Consider the following 21,667-nt stretch of genomic DNA (forward strand, 5'->3'; position numbering starts at 1 on the left):
TCAAGTTTACACGATAGTGAATAGAATTGCTGAGAGTCCAACCAAAATCAAGTCTGCTGCTGACCTATTCTTGGGGAACCAGACTTCCATATGACTCTTAGGTAAGCATTCATAGTGCCAGAGTAAAATTATGGTTTGAGGGTTCCAGTGAGAGACTCAAAATACCACCGTGCCAAATACGGTAGAAGGTTATAGGTAATGCAGCGTCCATAGTCCCCTGTCTATGCAATAGATACACAGAAGCTATGACCACTTCTCCAATGATTCACTGGATGAAAGAATAGACTGGATTAATGAATACCCTATGCGACTTCACTGCTGTCAGGAAGCTGAAACATCACAAGCACAACGCTTGACTCTCAATACCACTTACTCATGTAGTCAGAAAAGAATGATCGCATATTTACTCAATTCACAATTTATTCTATAGCTACGATAGGTAAAGAATATGTTCTCTGCCTTCAGCTAACAGTTTGTAAACAAGTATTTATATGGTGGTAATGTAAATGCTAGTGGAGGTAAACGCAAAGTGCTATGGTAGAGCAGGACATGGAACAAATGAATTTGTGTTTGGGCTGGGAGCTGAGTGGAGAGAGTAGGAAAGACCACATGGATTAGCTTGTGTTTGAACACACTCTGAGGGGAAGAAGGGGAGTTCCCCTGAAAGGCAAGGAGGGAAGGGTTCCAGGCAGAGGTAACAGAATGGACAAAGGCACCATGGCGTATTTAGCAACCTATATGTCTTATTTAGGAAACTGCAAAATATACACTAAAATGTATGTATTTATGATATCTTTTCAGGGAAAACAGAATTAGTTGGGGTCTATAGGGCTAAAATAAGCAGACTCTAATATGACACAATAATATTGGTGCTCATAAGAATTATTGTAGATCCTCATACAACTGATTCAGTCACAGCTATTAATTGGCATAGATAGAAACAGCTGAGATGATAAGATTGTCTGGATCATAGTCATTAATTTCTCAGCAGTTGTAAAAAAATGATTCCATTAGTAAGTTTTGCATCAGGTTGTAAAGTGCACTAAGGTTTAAGAATGGGGTCATTGGCAATGAAGAAGGCAAAGGTCAATTTCATTGTCTTCCTCTTCTTTTTCAAACAAGTGAAATATTGTATCAAAACACTATCTTATCAGATGAACGCAATGTAAAGAAACAGGAAAACACCCAAATAAATATGATCTGTAGCAAAGCTGACTGAGACCCTTCCCATGATACCAGGATTCTCAGTAGGGCATCCTACGGCAGCAGTTCATCATGGGAATTCACTAGCAGGTGAGTCCCTGTTCTATCCTCAGGAAACCCAAACCTGGTAAAATTTGAAATATAATTTATATTTAATTGATTATACAAGTGTTCTCTAACTTTGAGCAGAGTTGAATTCTAAATGTTTATTTAAATTTACTTGTTTGTATTTAAAACACATTTTCCTATAGAAAGAATTCCATGTGTGATGATTGGGTTCAGAGGCTGTCTATAAATGTCTTTTGTACATATATTTGGAAACCAGCAGTACTAACAGTGATGGCAAATATTTTTGAAACTACACCTAATACACTTAACATTGCTTCTGTAAGAATATGTATCTGAGCTCTACTTCTGAATCCCGGGAACCATGTTCCTCAGCACTGATATATTTCTCCTGGCAAGGGTTTTTTCTTCTTGTGCACCCATAGTTTATAAACTCTCTTCCCTTCTACATCTGCATAAAATTAGAAGATTGAGGTCATCCTCTTGCCTCACATTTTATGTTAAATGTAAAAAAGGATAATATCTTTCTTGGGTTAGTAGGAACTGGTTCTTCCTCCACAATTTATGTAAATGGACTGTTTATAATACAGGGAAACGTTGTGCAGTTATAATGCTAACACACAGGATCACAATGATGTGTGTTCTGCCACATCTACCCCTGGAATAGTTTGCTCAGTGTATCCATTCAGTATGTTCTTAAAGGCAGAAATTATAACAGACAGTTGTATAATGATTTGCAATATATGAAGTACTTTCACAACATTGTTCCATGAAATACCAATTATAGCCTTATAAGTTAGGTATTGTTATCACATAGGGGTAATAACTGAGACTCAGTGATGTGAAGGTATGTACCCAAAGGCTCACCACTATTAAATGGCAGAACTGTGGTTTTTATACAGATCTTTCAATTTTCATTTCAAGTCCAGTGCTCTGTCTATGATATCAGACTGGCATAGCAAAAATTTATATCGTCAAAAGACTAAAGGTTGAGTACTCAAATCAAGTTAAAGCATTTGTATCAGCCTTTCTTTTAGAAAATGGAGAACCCACTTCAGCATTAACTTGGGGTTTCTTTAAGTCCACCATTACTGAAACAATTGGATTTTCTGCCAAGAAACATTAAGGCTGATTTGACAAGAATGACGAGGCACTTTAAGAGTTGATTGACTGTTAGTACAAAGCTTTTAGAGCTTGGTAAAATTGCGTCAACTGTAAGTGAAAGAAATGGAAGTATCTACACAGAGTTTCAAAGGAAAGCCTGTGACATAAAGAACAAATGGAAGGATAGTCAAATATGTGTACATTTATCCATCAATTCTCTGATTCCTATAATATTACCAGTTCATTTGGTTCTTCCACAACTTTCTGTGGTCCTCACACTCAGGGACCCATTGAAGCCTAAATTGATCAATGAGCAAAAATCATTTTGCGTATATTGAAAGATTATCAGAAGACCTATTTAGCTGAGAGTCTTGTTGAGATGCGTGTTTGCAACTCTATCACTTTATCTTAGAACTTCCAATCTGAGGCAAATTTATCCTCCTGTCACTATTATCAGTAGGGTGTGGCAACACTAGAAACCAAGAAAAACAGATCTTTGAAGTTGACAGCATCTTGGCTGAAATCTGCAAGGTAAGTGGTAGAAACTTGCATATGAATCTATACTTTTTGAGGCTGCATGGTGACAAGAATTATTTCAGAATTGTTACAATTTTAAAGAAAAAAAGACAGGACAGATTTTTCTCTCCATCCCTTTTCCCAAGAACACATCAAACTACAGTATGGGTTAGTATAGTTAATGGATTATTTTACTGCTCTCCTGTTAAAGAAATCAAACAGATTAACAAATATAATCTTTTATATATGGCTTTTTTTAAATTTCATAAAACTCTGACTTTTAAAATGATTTTTAAAGAAGACTCCCTCATCTTTGCAGTTAATTAACGGTCATTGATATTAGGATATTCTCTACCCCTTTTAAAAATGAAATTCCACAAGAATATGTTATCATATAACTGCAGTGATATGAGGCCATTGACAAGCTCTTAGTGTTAAAAAAAAAATAACCAAGAAATAACCAAGCTCAGGATTAGGGAGAATAACCTTCAAGTAAATGGTCAACTATTTAAAATTGCCTGACCTACAGGTAAGCCCACATTGATTTCCAAGTTGTATCACATTGATGATGCTAAGACTTTTGGTGGTGTGAAAACAGAATTTTTAACTGCTCTTACTGAGATAAGAGAAAATGTGACTGGTGCTTCAGATGTAGAAGACTAATTTTACATGAATAAGCCCATATTTAATTAAGCAATTGTGACAGCTGAAATCAGTGGTGATATTCTAAATTTTCTAAATATTTTCCATCTTTTAGAAGATGAAATTCACCAACCATCACCTGAGGAAGTCTAGAATCCAACTATAAATGTTCAAACTTCAATAGCCTAAAAATGTTAATGTTTAAAGTTCTGATCTATCAGTCATTTGAAATTTCTCCCTATGGTCTGATGCAACTAGAGGGTAGAGCAGGGTTTCTCAAAGCTGTACTATTGAACATTAGGGGCCAGATAATTCTTTGTTGTACAGGACTGTCGTATGCATTGTAGGGTGTTTAGCAGCATTCCTGGCTTCTATCTACTAGATTCCAGTCACTCCTCCCAAGTTGTAACAGCCAAAAATGTCTCTCAGCATTGCCAAATATCCCATGGGTGGATAGGGCAAAATCATGCCTGATCAGGAACTATTGAGGTAGAAGCGTAGACTTCTAGAGTTTTACTCCATTGTAGCTTATGTAGATATTAAATTTTAAGGTGAGTGGGCTTAATGGCATGTCCTAGATCACACAATTGATTAGAAGCAGAGGTGGAATCCAAGCCCAGGTCTTATTATTCCTATTGTATTCTTCCCATAAGGGCATATTATCTCTGAGTATTGCTTATGGAAGGAATATTCCACTGACCCATGAACACTAGCACCATTATCCCAGAAGAACATCCTGGGAATATTGAGATCATGCCATCTGATTTGAGTCAGAAAGAATACATTATTTATATGAATAAAATAGAAATATTCAAAAAGCTCTATTTGCTGTTATGGTTTAATCTTAGAGCTACTTTGGGTGATGATAAACCAAACAACATTCACCACTCACAGTGTGTATGAAGTAACTGCAATAAGGTCAGGCTGCATAAGTCTCTTGCCTTCTACCACCGTATTTGAAACAGGAATTTGTTGCAAGTGTCCGACGCTTTAATAATTTATAACTAAAGATAGAAAAAAGTGTGCCTGGCAGGAACAATAAACTAAAGACTGAATTAACAATCCAGGATGACTCATTATGCCAGGAAATATGTGCTTAAGCTGTGACAGTGGTGTCATCTTGGATTGGTCCCATTGGCCGTCTCCCGTCCATCAAAGCAATAATGGAAGCTGTTCTCCTCCTTTAACAAGAGACTGCTAAGAAAGTACAATGCTGCACAACCAGCTATTTGAGGAACTGAAGAGGATGAAAAGAGGGTGAAAACAGGCATATGATACATTAGGGCATCTCTCCTATATGTGTCTTTTGGTCCTTGGCACGTTGTATTAACGATCACTTTCATAGATCAATTTTATCCAAAAGTTACGTATGTCCTTTATTTTTTTAAATTTAACCCCATTCTTTGTTCCATTTTTTACTGCACTATTTAGTTAAAAACTTGTATGTTTTCCTAAGAAAACTTATGCTGTGTGGAAAATGCTTTGTGTTAAGGGTACATTTGTTTAACACGAAGTTTATAGTGTATAACTTGCTAGCAATCCTATTAGGTAGGCTTCAATATAAGGAAGATGTTAGATAGTTAAAGGCAGTTTAGATTTTCCTGGTGCCAATCAGACTGGGTGTGAATGTTTTAAAAATATTTTTAAAAATCTGATGCATGAGGAATATATATCCATTTTGTCTAGGTGGAAAATATAGAAAGAAGAAAAATAAATACATAAAGAAGAAACAATAATTGTACATAGCCTCATAACCTAGAAATTACATTAATATTCTCACTCGCACACACGCACACACACACATGCTTGTATGTATATGTGTACATATGTATATGTTTGTATATACACATGTATAACTTGGGATTATATGGTAAATACATTTTGCTACTTTTTTCACATTGCTATGATTACTTTCTCATGTGCTTGGTTATTCAAAAATGCATTCTAATTGTTGATACCTTAATGTATTTAATTATTCTTCATTTTCTTGTTATTCAACTTATATTTCCAATTTTATTTGGATATTTCAGCATAAAAATAAAATACTATATAATACAATAATAAATTAATGATACAATTGACTTTGTATCTCTAATTTTTCTGGTTTATTATTTCTTAGATGTCAAATGCTGGCAGTATAATTCTGGACACTATATGTTATATTGCTTCACTTTGTGACTAATGATTGTTACTTTTTAGTCTATGTCACTTTCGATATAGTTACCTTTATTATAAGGAATATTTTTCACAAAAATATTATTACTGGAAACTTAAAAGTGACTAGAAAAAAAGCTAAGTTAGGATGATGAGTCTGAGCAGCTGGCTAGGCTCACTCACGAGCTAAGTCATTCTTCCAACACACTAGTCTCACAATGGATATGAACAAAAATTAAAGAGTAGCCATTACATGAACTTTTAGAATAAGTCTTGAATATCTAAGTCAAACATTAAATATGTAAATAACAACGAATTAATGTCTCCATTTTTTGGGAAAGGGAATTAATTTAAGCTACAAAGACTGTTGCCTTACAAGATTCTTCTGAAACCTTATATTTAGGTATTAAGCTTTGGATTGCTGAGGCAAAATCAACCGTGTCTCCAATGGCCATCAAACTTAGACAAGGGAATATAAGCAAGTAACAAATATTCTATTTGATTGTATTAATAGAGTCCAAGAAACACTCAATATGCACTCACAGATTTAGTGTTCAAATGGATCTATTGACATATTTAAATGAATTAACTCACAAAATGTATGAGCAATTTTTGTAAAGATAAATTGGAGAAACCAGAAACTTTTATTAATATAGGTAATTCTATTTTGCTACATAACTAATTAAATGTATACATACCTTACAAATGGCAGTACTTAAATTAGAAAGAATTTTCCAAGATCTTTTCATATGAATATCCTATTTAGTTGAACAAAAGGAGAAACAAGCAATGATCCAATGCTTAAAAAAAACAAACAAACAAAACTCTAATGAACTAAAGAGAATATGACATTCAAAATGCATGTGTGAAAGTTTCTAGGTGGAATTTAAATAACTTCATTATATCACTTTTTTCTTCATCCTATCTTAAATATTCTGACTATATTGTGGACTAATCACTTGACCAATTTTCTATGTAATTAAAATCATATAGCTTCAAAATTATTGGTAGGGAAAATGCTTCTATGACTCCTTCCTAGCTGTATCTTTTTGTACTTGTGTAACTTAAAAATGACCAGGCAGAAGTTTTTCCTTTTCTGGAAATTGCTTTGCCAAGTTTCAGCTTTGAGCACATTTTTATGACTGATTTATTAAACCTGAAAACTAGAAGTTTATAATGGAAATTCTCATAAAAGCTTAACTCTAGTGTTGCTAGGAGGTACTCTGAAGAATGGGAACACCGATGGACCCTCAGCTGAGGCATCTCTAGAATACAACTTAAGGAAAATGGTCACGTGTCCATTTATTTATTTTTAAGTGAATACTCTTCATTCTCGCAGAAATTCTTGTTCTGTTGACGAAAAGTAAGCACGTAGTAGTTTGACTATGAATCATACCGTCTGTTGTCATTATTAATTTTAAGGACACATTCAAAGGAGCTTCCACCACAACACTGCACTCTGGGAAAAGAAAAAAAAAATATGTGTGCTTATCTTTTGGGCTGACTGAAGAGATTTATTGCAAATAAAATGATTCCAAATTGACTAGGGAGATTTATTGGAAATGAAATTATTAGAAATCCCTGTTCCTTTTTAAGATATTTAGAAATTATACCTAAGTGGAACATTTTTGCTTTAGTTTCAGAAATACAAACTTCTGGCATTGCTCATCAGTAGAATTTTTCCCCGCAGGCTTTGGCTTTATTAGCAGCTTAAGAGTATATTTAGCACTGTCATATGTGAAATCTCTTCACTCTGTTAAACTAATATGGGATAAAATGTCTTTTTTTACAGTGTTACTCATTCATTATATAAAAATGAAAGCAACCACTTCAGTGTGGATCCAGAGCTACTAACTATTTTTATGACAAAAGAGAGGTGACAATACATATCCTGTAGGCACATGAGAGTATTATATAAGAGTCATTAGTATAATTGATATCCATAGAAAGAGTGTTTTATCCAACATGATTAAAATGTACAATACATTATGTAGGTTCCAGCGTTCCAGCTGCTATGTTGTAATCTTCCCTTTGATAGATATCTAGTGAAAAATAAAATTACCCTCGTTAAAAGGATAATCTTCTACTACTTAAGGCTGTGAGGATGTGAGACAGTCGTATGCCATGTGCTTCAACCATTTACACGTGATTTTCGCCTATGTGTTGTGTTTTATTGTGGATTCCTCAACCGCAGAAAGACAAATAGAAAAGGCCTCTTTAAGACAAGACTTCTTTCCTGGTGGATTAGGGAAAAGCCTGGGTTATAATTCTAGATTTATGTCAGACTATTCTTGTTGGGACCACTTTTAAATGCCTAGTGCGCCAATCAGAAAAACAAATCATAGAAACTAAAATTTTAAATTAATTGGCCTCAAGTTGAGAGTAACTTCTTAAAGGCAGATGACTCAAATGATTTTTTTAAAAGGGTGTTTCTGCACACAATACATGCATTGATTGATTCATTCTTTTTAAAAGTATTTATTAATTACCTATTAAGGGCATAGTCAGGTGTCAGAGACCCACAAAACCACAAGTCCACAGATTTCATTTTAAATAGTGAATCAAGGAAAGGAAAACAGGACCAAGCAAGTCTTGTTGTCCCTGTTCAATCCTCAGAACAATGCATTATTGAGCCATAGAGATTGGACAGCAGATAACACTGTGTTGACATGTTCACCTCAAAGAAGTGAAAGCAGGCTGTATACACTAGTACCCCAACACCTATAACAGTGTCTCTGAGTTACTGTCATTTTTTCCCTTTTGTATATATATGTGATAATAGCAATGCTAAAAGCTGAGAAAAAGGTCACAAGCTGGGGATAATGCAACATATCTAGAAAGTGAAGTCAGTGGCTAAAGAAGCAGTATGTCTCATTCTCAATTATGTGCCCTATCGGCGAGGGCAAAGCGGTCTGTTGGAAGCTGCCCTCACAATCAGAAGTTCCACTTTCTTCTCTTCAGCTGACTTACAGTATTATTGAGAGGAACAAATTCAATAAAGTATGTGAAACTTCTTTGTAAACAAACCATACAGTGTTTCATAGATTTATGATGTCATTTTAATTTTTGTCAACTACCTTCTGTAAATTGTAAGCCTTACCTATAAATAGGGGATACACCTTTGCTGCCCATCTAAGTTACAAATGCACTTCCAGTGGGATGAGATGTCAGCTGGTGTTTAGGATCCTAGATAGCAAGAAATATTGAAATGATAAATATCTGAAAATTATGTAAGTGAATTGCTGAGCCATTACATGACCTTGTCTGTTTTTGATACTATAGTATAGATAGTAAGGCATCAACTTTGAGAAGGTAAATTATCCTTTAAGGACAGGACAGTGAAAAGAAAGAGGCAATATTAGATTAACCACATACCTAGGTCAAAACTTTATAGGATGAAATAATGATAGACCGAAATGTGTATTAGGGAGATTGATTTTTCTTTGCCTGCTCTTCATTTATCTGTATGTGACTAAATGCTTTCAGTTGTGAATAAGAAACTAGTGACATGGTATAGTATTTCTTTTGCTTCCCACGATGGTCAGATTCCACTGGATTGTTAGCTGACATTATTACGTCCACATGCCCCACCCCCCATATATTATTCTATTCACAATGCTTGAATAGTTTGCTGGTTCATCCCCCAGCCCTGCTCCAGTGTTATCTCTCCTCAGCTTTTCCTTCTGATAGTGTCTCTGTCATTTGCAGTTCTGGAACACAGTAACTTGTGTTTCCTACCAGTATTTTTTAAAATAGACTTTATCCTACCTATTATTTCTTCATCATCCTCCATAATAATTTTGTGTTATGGCTGTTATGTGTCTGTCCACATGATGTCTTCTTGCACCTTGAGATGGTGAGATTTCCTGGGAGAAGATTTCAGAATCTTCTGTGCATCTTCCTTATTACAAAGATTCAGATATGCCTCTGGTCTTATTAAAGTTACAGTGATAAGATTGTGGTCCTGTGCCTACATAAATATTGTTATTATTAGCTAGAGTAATAATAATATAGATGAGGATAATAACAAAGACTTGGCAGGGTCTTTTCCTCAGAGTTTTCAGTGTTTCCATGGGCCCAATCGGCGCTATCATTTAGTATACCAAGAAGATACGTGATCGTTGGGGAGCCATTATCAGCCTCTGTTAGAGCCTTTTCAAATCCAGTGCTTATTGTGTATGTTATGAATAAGAGAGCACAAAAATTATGCATGCGGGGCCAAATTCTCGTCTTGCTCTGGACCCCCATGGACCTCTCTTTAAAGTCAATAGGAGCTCAGCAGGGGGTGGAACAAGATGAGAATTTGAAAAAAGAATGTGAAGAAAAAGGGATAATTTTCCCCGACCATATCATCATTGGTGTGCGTTAAATGCTCACACAGTGCCTAACCCCAATTCCTTTTTACTTCAGTCTCAATAAAATTGCACGACAGATTTTTTTGTGTGTGTCTCTGTGTGTATATACCGTAGGTCATTTCAATGGGAAGAGAATTGGATAACTTCAATTACTCTCCTGTAAGCTGTTATTATTGAACTGAGCCCGAAGTGCTTTATTTTCAATAAAGAAATATTCATATAATACAACTTTCATGCAAATTCAGGTGCTATAGGTTTTCAAAGATTTTTCCAGAAAGGACATTTTTCACTGGCCTAAATGATTAACAACTCATCTTTGTGCCCTTGCTTTCATTCAACTAATCCTTAAAATTATTTTGTCTACTGTGGGATGCCTACACAAACATGTGCTCTCCCTGGACAACTCGGTTTGAAATCAACAATGCAGCATTTGTTTCTGCATTCTAATATCCACCCCCCTCTTAGGATTTGAATTGTTTTGTACACACAATAGTAAGTGAATGTCCAGAGGGGAACTCTGAAAAACAATTTGCCTAGGAGCTAGATGTCTCACCGTCTACATCTAAGGGGTTGTCCCCACCCTTTGTCAAATTGGCCCTTGCCCTTAGAAAGTTGGCTTTCAAGATAATGCTCATTTAGATTGCTCCATTTTCTTTCAGGAAAAAGCCAAACTCCATCAGCATTTCACACCTGGATGCATGTTGATATAATGTCCTGTAACTTAAGACCATTAATATTCATGGGACATCTAATATAATTCATGATGGTCTATGATATATGATAGTAAACAGTATCATTTACACTGAACCTTAAAAATATTGACAAAGACAAGTTCCTAAACACTGATGAAACCTTGTATTTTGTGTTGTGATTTCTTGGTTTTATACTTGGCACAGTTTTTCAATTAACTGCTCTGTATTCAGAGCAATTATTCATTTATTATAGTCAGTTTAGATACGGTAAAGATTAGAGGAGTAAAACAAATCATTTTAGTGACACTAGCTAGTGATACATTATTATTCTGATTTTTAATTAATTTATTTATTTTATTTGGCTCTTGCATGACAGGATTTATAGCATCTACTTTTGAATGCTAAGTCTTTTTCCTTCCCAGTCTCTATTTTTATGGTTTTAAATAAGCACAAACGGCCATAAGATTTGAACTGGAGTTACCTATCTGATTTATCAAGCGATAGATACATGTGGAGAAATACTAATGCACACACACACACACACACATACATTTTAAAAATTATTTTTTGGTCAGTGACAAGATTTTCTCAGTTACATGAAACAAGAATCTGGTCTTTTTAAAGTGTGAAGATTCCCAGAAGTGTTAAAGACAGAGCTGAATTTATGTAGTATCTAAACTAGGCATCAATATATGAAGAATTTCATACAAAATAGCATGTACTTTTGAATGTAAGTAAACCAATGTGACTATACATATTAGACATTTGGAAGTTAATGATATGGAGCATAATGCTTTCCGTCAACCTTGTGGTGTGGTGTTTCCAGAGTACTGCAATGACATGCCCTATAATGTGACATTTGGCTTCGAAAGGGGTCTACATGTTTTTCAAAGTGTCTTAGATTTTGGCAAACTTTATTTTATGCATTATGCATAAACGTTGTCATCAGGATTTAACAAAGCATTTTGCACAGAAAGATTAGAAATAAAATTTCTACACACCAAAATGATTTGGATGGTTTAGCTACATGGTGTGAACTTAAAAAAAAAAAATTAGCGTGTATCTTACCCCTTTCCCAAATTTCAAAAGATGAAAACGCTCTATAGTGAAGAGAATTTTAATGTACAGTGCTAAAGCAGAGCTCATCAATGCTATTTTGTTTTGCTTTCAGCGAATATTCTCTTGTTTATTGGTTTTAACATTAACAATTCCAAATCCAATGGAGCTACAACATTTGGACAAGAAATTGTCAGATTCAATAATATATTCAAGGTATATCCTATCTGAGAAGTGAGAGTATTTAAAGACACAACATATTTCATGTACTTGGATTTTAAGACATAGGGCCCTCAGTGAAGTAAAACAGTATTTGTGGATGAAGAGGAGAAATTGATGAAGGAAACAAGTAGAACGGAGAAAATGTTTGAATTTTAAGCTTAAAATAACCATTTTACAATATTTTTTCTACTTTGACACTTTTTAAAATGGTTCACGTTAGTTAGTTTCTTCCCTTTCCATGTTTTAACTGAAGAATGAAGTTCCACAGTAGTGGGAAGTACTCTGAGGGATCTCCTTGTATAACTAAGCTTCTATGAGGACAATTCTGAAGAACTCTATTTTTTTTTTTTTTAAGATTTTTATTGGGGAATTGGGGAAGAAACAGTGTTGGGCATCAGGGAAGGGGAATATTGTGGTTTTCCAGGACCCATGAGCTCCAAGTGAAGTTGTTGTCCTTCATTCTTAGTTGCAGAGGATACAAACTCAGCTCCAAGTCCAGTCGCTGTTTTCAATCTAGTTGTGTGTGTGTGTGGGTCACAGCCCACCATCCCATGTGGGAGTCGAACCATCAGCCTTGTTGTTAAAAGCACGTGCTCTGACCAGCTGAGCCATCTGGCCACACATTGGCAGCTCAGCGGCAACTCAGCTCAGGCGCAGCTCACTGGCCCATGTGGGAATCAAACAGGAGACCCTGTTGCTCAGAGCTCGTGCTCTTAACCAACTGCGTCATCTGGCTGGCCCCTGAAGAACGTTATTTTTAAAGGCATATAGAGAAAGAGTAGTATGCTTTTTTTAAAAACAAGAAATTGACTAATTGTGTCTTGAAACTTGAAATGTCTCTTCTGAAATCAAATGGAGTGTCCTGACTTCCAGTTTATTTCCCTATGCTCTCATGGTCATACTAAATTATGGGTGTTCCCATTATGTATGTATCTTTATAAGAATAGTTCACCAGTGGCATTATTGAGACTGGTTCTCGTAGCTGCTGGTGTATCAACCATGCTAATTGACTGATAGCGGGATGGCCGGTTAGCTCAGTTGGTTAGACCTCAGTGTTCATAACACCAAGGTTGCCGGTTCGATCCCCACATGGGCCACTGAGTTGCGCCCTTCACAACTAGATTGAAACAACTGCTTGACTTAGAGCTGATGGGTCCTGGAAAAACACACTACTGTTCCCCAATTTAAAAAAAAAATTTAAAAACTAATTGACTGATAGCTTCATGTCATAAATAGATTGAAGTCCCTGATTTTAATTGCTGTTTCTGGCAGTATCATTACTGACAAGTTTAGGTTGTAGCCTTTGGAAATCCACTTTTTTTTGGGGGGGGCGGGGGGTGTTACACACAGCAGTGCTCCTCAGAATGTCCCTGTAAATAGTAATTGGTTGAGAAAACTGTGAGCAGAGAGCCCTCAGAAACCCAGGGATCTTGCTCTTTATCAATCACTGGAGTGTCTTACGAATATTGTTTCAGGTAGCAATTAGCATTTTGTTAGTAATGTCATTGCACATTATTTCTTTACTATACAGACTTCAGTGGCTTTTTCAGCACTGAGAAAGTTTAAAAAAAAACATATGTAACTTGCTCTTTTAATTTTGGCTTCTCACTTCCAGGAAAGTTAATTGGAACTGATTGGTTTTATTTGCTGATTTACCAAGTACCACAAAGGTGGAAATGAATTGAAGAAATGTTACCTTTCCACTGTCTGCATTAGTTTTATGGTTTTTTATTTATTTATTTTTATTTTTTAACTCTGCTCCTCTCAGCTTGTCTTTTATCCCAAAACCTTTTTTTTTTTTTTTTTTTAAGAACACCAGTGTCTGGATAAGAGGAGAAAATTGAATTGAAAGATCATCATCATAATAATAATGCTTTGCACTTGCATAGATCTTCAAGGTTTTTTCCAAGTATACTCATTTCCACTATAATTGGATTCCCATAACGGCCTTTTAAAATAGGAAGGAAAGAACATTTATCGAATATCTTCTGTATAAACTACATTTACCACATTATCTCACTTAATCCTTGCTGTGGCGCTGCTTAGGTAAGAATTATTTCTCCCAATTTTAGGAAGAAAGATGAGCCTACAGTATGATTTATCCAGCTTTTTATAGTCATCAAGTGGGGGATCCTGGGTTTTAACCTTCTCTGTGTGGCTCCCAAACTTAGTTCTGTCCATTTCATAGATGTGGGTGGGTCAGATTATTGTCTTCTTTTTTTGGCCATTAAAATATCTGAGCTACAGGTAAATGATTTGCTCGTTGTTATTCAGCTATGCGAATGCCACCAACCAAACCTTTGTCCATGTGTTTCCTAGGCTTGCATCCTTCCTGTCCGTTCTGCCTCTGATGATCCATCAGAAGTCAGTGATGCTTTCTTGTCCAGATTGATTCCTCAGTTTCTCAGTCTGTGGAGCACACCCCTCACCCCACCCCCTCCTCCCATGACTTGAGGCCCCTTAACCAATTCCTACAGTGACAGTGACAGAGAGACAGAATCAGCAGGGGAGGAGGTGAGAAGCAGCCTAGATTATGCTTGTCTTTGCTTCTGTGGGTTTACGGATTGCATTATTGCAGGGTGGGTTTTATGTTCAATACCAATTTGAGTCAATGTTGCGTTGCAGCATAGCACAGCTAATATTTTTTGTGAGTACTGCCTCTAAAAATCCGATCAATACAATTAAACTTTAAGCCAGTGATTTTAATGTGAAGATCTTAATACTTGACACCAGAGTTGATATTTTAAATCTGATATATTATAAAGAAAAATATCTTAGGGAAGCACTAATGGGAAAAGAGTTGAAATCAGGTAAACCTGATTTGGATAATAATTAGTCAGTCAATTAGTCCGTACCACAGAGACTGGAAAGGACTATATTTTGTCCTTATATGCCTCAGAAACGTCATTGACTACAATGTTACAATAATACCTTCTAGTATTCAAAGCCCTGTCACACATATTATTTCATGCTTGAAGTGCAGGGATGGCTGTCAATTTGACTCCTAGTATACCTTTTTTTTTTTTTTTTTTTTTTTTTTTTTGTTAACCTTTCCTGAATGGTGGGTGTGACTAATGAGCTCCAGTAAAAACTTGCAAGGATTCTTTATTTTCTGGTGCTGACACCAATTGGAAAGAAAACTTTGAAGAAACCCATTTGCTGGAGATATCTTTTCCTCATTCCATTTACCTCAAAGGTGTCTATCTCAACAGTCTGCAGAGACCCTTTATAGGAGGCAGGATTTAAAGGGGCTTCTGAATGGAGAGGAAAGTGAAATGCTATTCTATTTATTAAAAAATAAACGGTCCCCATTTTTTTCTGTATCTATCTTATGCTGTGTTGCACCGTCATTGTATTCCCCACTGCACATCGCTCAAGACCTTCCTTGGTCACTGTTTTTCTTTTCACACTCTACTCCTACTGCTTTTGTCAGGACTTTACTCCTTCTTACTTAGGCTAGTTTAATAGCCTCCTGACTGGCCCTTCTTATCCAATTATTTGTGTGAATGCCAGACACCCTTCTGAAGCTTAGATATAGCTGCCTGCCAAAAATAATATGCAATAGGTTCTAATGTCTCGACAATAAAGTAGAGAGTTCTTGGTCTGGCTTTCAAAGATTCCTTGATCAATGCTCTCTTTGGAGAGTGGTTGGGAAGCATTATTAAGGGTTCAGGTTCAGGAGGCTGAAGAGTTCTACAACTTAAATGTGTGACATTGAACATGTTACTTAACCTGTCTAAGCCTTAGATTCCTCACTGCAGTGGGAATGAAGTGAGATGGTGTGTGTAAGGCACTGACCACAGTGCCCGACTCCCTCAGTGGTTAATCACCTATACTCTAGTCACTTCTCTCTTCCCACCATTCAACATATTTTGGGTATCAAAAGCATGCTAAGTATTGTGCTAAATCCTTTAGTTGTTTTTTCTCAGTTGAGATTATATTATGTAAATGATTGTATTATGAACACTATGTTGATTAAAAAACTGGGTTCAGAGAAGATAAGCAAATTGCGTAAGGCGGTCATGCAACTAGTTAGTACCAGAATCAGAATTAGAACCCAGGTCTCCGTGACTCCAGACCTTAGTCCCTAAATTAGATCACCTTTCCATTCATGCTTTCCTGCCTTTGCCCATGCAAAACCTACAATGCTCTTGCCCCATTTCATGTCTATGAACATTTTTCATATGCCTCAAAGCCCAGCTCAAATGAGAGCTTGAACAGAGCAGAGGCAACACTAGAGACAAGAGAAAGAGAGAATAGATGTAAACATGGTTGTCCGAGAGCAGACAAAATGTGTCAAATAATTAATTCCTATGTTTATCTTAATAGAATGTTGAACTAAAGTTGTTTCATAGATATCTGTGCTCTTTGAAAACAGTGCTCTGTTTGTGGACCCCAGTTTATAATACATTGCTGTGCATCTCCTGAAGCTCAACAAACAGAGAATCATCTCCTGGAGGGCCTATGCAGGAATCCTCTTTCCCAGGGGCAAGCAACTCAATAGTCTGGGATGCCAAAATGTAAGAAGCTATTGGGAACAGGGTTGTTCCTTTGAGTGAAACTAAAATTTATGGTACATGGAGTCCCTGGTGGCAGTGGGAGAGGGCCTGCTAGGAGGACCAGAGCTGGGAGACTGAGTGTGACTGGGGAAGGGAAGGGAGTGGGGATTGGGGGAGGCATGGCAGGCAGAGCGAGCTGATTGGGTGCCCGAGGGGCCTGCAATGTTGGAAGGTAAGCACCAGAGGCTAGATAGACAATAAATTGAGATGACAATCATGTTGGGGATCCATGCATTTTTAGTTGTTTGAGTGGTATCCTCATGTGAACAAATTGGAACTGCTGCTAGCAAAAAGAACACTAGACCTCGTTTCTAGTCTCAGCTAGAGTACCCTTGGCTTGTCACTAAATATGTCTAACTCCACATTTCTGTACAGTGTGAATATTAAAAGACTATTCTGGCCTATCTCACATGATGGTTGTGGACCTCATATTAAAAGAAATATGTAAGGTTCTGTACACCTGAAACTAACAATAAAAAAACAAACCAAAAAACAAAAAACCTAAAAAAAAAAAAAGAAAGAAAAGAAATATGTAAGGAATTGAAATTTGAAAAAGAGTTTTATGATTTTTTTATAGTGTTTTCACAAGTGCAAAGAATTGCTGTTCATATTAGTGAAAAACAGGCAACATCATGCCTTCAAGTGGCTTTTGGTTAAGTTGTTGAGGTATGTCACCCACACACTTAAGAAGGTTTGACCATGGGGCTATACTAGGAATTCAGAGGGCAAAGAGCTCACTTTAAAGCAAGAATATCCATTGTCCAAGAAACTTCAAAATGGGAGATTAAACTGGAGGAGCTTTGAAGAATGCATTGCAACTGGGTAGTTAGAAAGGACTAGTGACGGGTCCCAAGCTGCGAGGAACATTGGCAGGACAAATGTAGACTGTTTGAGGTAAAGGCTATGTATCAGAGCAGTGGAAATGCAAAAAAGCTGGGGAGGCCTTGGGAATCAGGTGCCCATGTCTGTAATAAAGCACTGATGTACTAAAGTCTTGTTTTTTCTTCCATGAGCACAGCCTAGAGGCCTCCAAGAAGTTTAATTTATTCTTTTCTCTTTTGTTACATTCTCTTGGAAGTTTTATCAGGAGAAAAATTAGTACTATATATTTTCTAAAGCTAGAAGCTTATGTTCTATCAACTTAGCGTTTAGTGCAAAGAAAAAGATGGTATGAATATTTGACATGGGGCCAAAAGAGGTTTTACAGATTAAGTATTATGGAAAGTTTAAAGTCCTCTGAAAACTAATTTTTGAAGGCCTTACTAAATTGTGGTAAGAATCCCCATTGTCTTTATTCTATTGTGAGTCTTGAGCTGCAATTTGGAAAAGCACTGGGCAAGGCAATTATACAAATAATCATTGGCTCAAGCTTTTTAATGATAAAAAGATGACTTGATTCTCTGAAGAAGTGAACAGGCAACATTTTCTCATTGCTGTTAATTATAATTTAAGACAGACTCAATTTTGTATTAGTCACAGATGTTTCATTTCTCAGTTCATATATAATGTGGTACATGGAATGTCTCCAAAGAGATTTTAGAAGTGTTTGCAGTCTTGTCCATCTCTTTACCACTTAGTATGGTCTTTTCCAAAAATCATGACATTTGGAAAGAAACTTAGAGAAGTTTTGAAGACATTTTCAAGACATTTTGCTTTCAATGATCTCTAAAAATATTCCTATTGAAAGTGAAAATTGGAAACATGCTCTGAAACACAAAATCAAAATGTATATTGTGTCTTTGGAAAGCCTGGTTTCGGGAGTGGCTGGGCTGTGTTCCAGTTGTGCCAGGGGAGGCGGTGGGGGCACAAATGCACAACTTCTGAATTGATGTTAGTCATAGAAACCTTTAAGAAGCTCCAGTGTTCCTACTGCTATTAAGCAAAAATGTATTTCAAATAATTAGACCAAGCAGCTAGTTCCCAAATTACTCCACTGTGGATTGTTCTAACCAGGGAGAACTTATCAGTAGGGCAAATCACTCGTGAAATTGTGATAGGTTTGGGAATGTTCCAAGACATGGCAAGTTTGGAATGCAAACCCTTGTTGAGGCTGAGAAACTTGAGTTGTGTCTGAAAATTGTTAAGAATTAAAACTTACCTTCACGTCAAATCAATCACAAAGACAATTGGAAACACAGTGATACATGTATTTTCTGCTATAGTTGTACGATGCTAAAATAAAACAGAATCACCATAAGCACATCACAAGGAATTTTTCTTAGGTTATATTGATAAAAGTTGGGGTTGTGTGCTATATGACAAACCTTTTCCCAAAAGAAAGTGTCATATTGAAAGAATATCTAAAACATAATCAAATAGTTTAATTTTGAGATGAGCGTATATGAAAAGTTCTTTTAGTAAGATTAGTATAATTGTAGTACCTTACAAATATGATTTCATTATGGGCCGGCATGCAAAGTTTTTTAAATGTTGTTCTTTCTCATATACATTATATACAGTATCTTTCCCCCCAAAGTCACATATACAAGTGTGAATTTGTAGATTCAAAATTTGTATATAAAGTAATTTACATTATTCTCTAAAATCCATCTGTGATATCTAGCATCAATGAAATTCAAGTAGTTAAAATCTTTAGAAAAGGGTTTTTGCACAGATTCTCCATGACCCTTGAAGTATTTCTTTCCAAAGCTTCAGGTGGGGTGGTAGGACCTACTTGAGTAAATTCTTTAGAAATAAATTTTTTGTGTGTAAAGTTCGGAATCATAGTTGGAATCCCTTGTTGTTGGTTTGCAACCTCAGGAATTCCCCAGGGTGGATGTGGGAGAATATGAAACTGGCCCCAGTCCATGGACAGGAGAGAGAGTGAAGAACCCCTAACTGCCTTGGTCCAGCTTGCATGTCATTTGGTGGTCATGAGTGCTCAGGATCTCCTCCAAAACTGATACTATTGGAGAAACAGGAGCTTGAAACAGGAGAGAGAGAGGCAGGGAAGGGAGAAAGGAGCAGGATAAAGTGTATGTTTTCTTAAAAATTAAAATTACTGTAGAAATGATTAAGGGGGGAGCTCATTACAATTAAATCAGATGGGTCCAGAACCAACTGGAAAATGGAAAGCTTTCTTTCCACTTGAGAATGGCATGTTGGTATTGTTTATTGCTGTTTCCTCAGTAGTGAACATCCAGTGCTCCTAGCAAATGCACCAGACTGGGAGTTGGAAGGTCCAAATTCCTTTCCTGCTGTTGTTTTGATCAGGAGTAAAAATACTTTCTATTTCCAGTCTTGCCTCCTCAAGTCAGTGACGCTGACTTTTTCATGGAGACAAGTAAGCCTGTGTGTGTGAATTTGTCAAAGGAGATGAGACTTAAATTTAAGGCAATGGAAACAGCAAGGAGGGGACATTTTGATGTTTTTGAGGGGAGACTTTGGTGCCAGTGGATGAGAACAACAGAACAATCACATCAGTAATCTTATTTTAAAAAGAAATGCCTGTCTTGCTCAGGGTGGCTCCTGACTAAGATGACATCTGAGACACCTACTATTTCAAGACAGCAACTCAAATGTAAAGGAAGGTGTAGATCAAGCTACAAGAAATGTTGCCTACTATCAAATTCAAGTCCTTGATGTGTTTTGGCAGATGCTGAACTCTTGTGTTATCCTGCACCCCATGGATAACCACTGAAGATGTGGTAATTTGGTATTGGGATGTTCCATTTCAGAGCTTCTGAAGGGCAAAGGTTCAGAGCACTGAGTGGAATCCTGTCGTTTAAGGAGCCTCAGTGCAGGGGAAGTCATAGTCACAGGATTGGGTGGTGTACGCACCCTTGAATCTCAGGGAGGCTGTCTGAGAAATTTTCTGGGGCCCTCTTGTCATTTCTGGCTGGATCCAGGGTGTGAGTTATCAGATGAGAACTCTAAACAGTTGGATTGGAGGCATTGCTGTTCTCATTGCTCAACTTGGGACAACTTCACATTAAGGTTCATTCCATTCCTTCATACTGTCTTTCTAATTTTGCACATATATCTATTTGTTTAGGAGGAAAAAAGAAGGGAGTGGAATTACTTTCAGAAGCAATGTTTGCTGGCTCAATATGGTAAAATGACATTTAAAGAACATTCTAAATTAATATTTTTTTCCTCAGAAGTTTCATAATATGTTACTATGTAACTTTACAAGGGAATTTTGCACTGACAGATTTTAAGACTACTTTTGGGCATTGTGAGCTCTGTTGTCTGGCATTCTATGAACCTCAAATTTCTATTTAACAGTACTTCCATGTATCAGTTATCTATGGCAGCAAAAAATGCTGTGTAACAAAAAGCTTTAAAACCTAAGTGACATACAACAGTAAATATTTATTTTTACTTATGAGTCTGTGAGTTGAATGAGGGTTCTGATGATCTGAACTGAGATTGATGAGGCTATCAATGGCCAGCAGCAGGTCTGCTAGGCAGCTATGTTTTGTGACATGTCTGAGGCTTTGGCTGGGAAAATTGGGCTGGCCTGGGAATGCTTACGTTGTGAAGGCAAAGAGCAAGACAGGAAACAAAAGTGTGCATGCACTTTTTCAAGCTTTTGCTGGTGTCAAGTTTGTTCCTGTTCAATTGGTCAAGGCAGATCACATGACTGAACTCAGAGTAAGAGTAGGAGGAGCCTATAAAATGACAGGACAAGAGATATTAATACAAGAAAGCTGTTAATTGGAACCACTAACAAAACTAATCTGCAGCTTCTGCCTATGGTGTAATAATAGCTTTATAAAAATAACCTTGAGAATTATCATGATCTTGAAGTCTATTGTCAATATAACTATACTTTTAATTTTGATGTGAAAAAATATTTGATCACATTCTATTCTTTATAAATTGCTAACCCATTGAAAAATATTATGCATCGATATGATGATGACTGTTTGGTTAGCCACATACCATTTTCATAACCAAATTGTATATTAAGAATTTCTGTTATACTTGGTACTGGTTTGGGTAACCACATGGAATTACAAACTTTTCCTTAATTTACTCTTAACAGGTTGAGAAATTACTTTTTAGATTTTTTTTTAATTGGGGAATTGGGGGGATGGGAACAGTGCTGGGGAATTGGGGGAAGGGGAACAGACAAGTTGCTGTCCTTTTGTTC

The sequence above is a fragment of the Hipposideros armiger genome, unplaced genomic scaffold, assembly GCF_001890085.2.
Source record: "Hipposideros armiger isolate ML-2016 unplaced genomic scaffold, ASM189008v1 scaffold_307, whole genome shotgun sequence".
NCBI lineage: Eukaryota > Metazoa > Chordata > Mammalia > Chiroptera > Hipposideridae > Hipposideros > Hipposideros armiger.